Source organism: Penaeus monodon, chromosome 33 (assembly GCF_015228065.2).
Source record: "Penaeus monodon isolate SGIC_2016 chromosome 33, NSTDA_Pmon_1, whole genome shotgun sequence".
NCBI classification, from domain to species: Eukaryota; Metazoa; Arthropoda; class Malacostraca; order Decapoda; family Penaeidae; genus Penaeus; species Penaeus monodon.
Window position 1 is genome coordinate 34,571,309 of NC_051418.1, and position 246 is coordinate 34,571,554.

The following is a 246-nucleotide window of genomic DNA, read 5'->3' on the forward strand; positions in this document are numbered from 1 at the left end:
TCCCTCCATAAGTTTCACATTAATGTTCTTGTAGAAATTATGGCTTGTCAATAACTCCTTGGCATTTGGGTGACACTGATGGAGCAAGAAACTTTTATGGTGGTGTGACGAGAACTACACTCTGTAAAAAGGAAAAGATATAGTGATGAAGCCTTTGCGATGAACGTTTTCGTGAGAGGAGAGTCTGGATGCTGTGTTGAATCTATCTAAATGTCTATCTGTCTAGATGTTTGTCTGTTTATATAC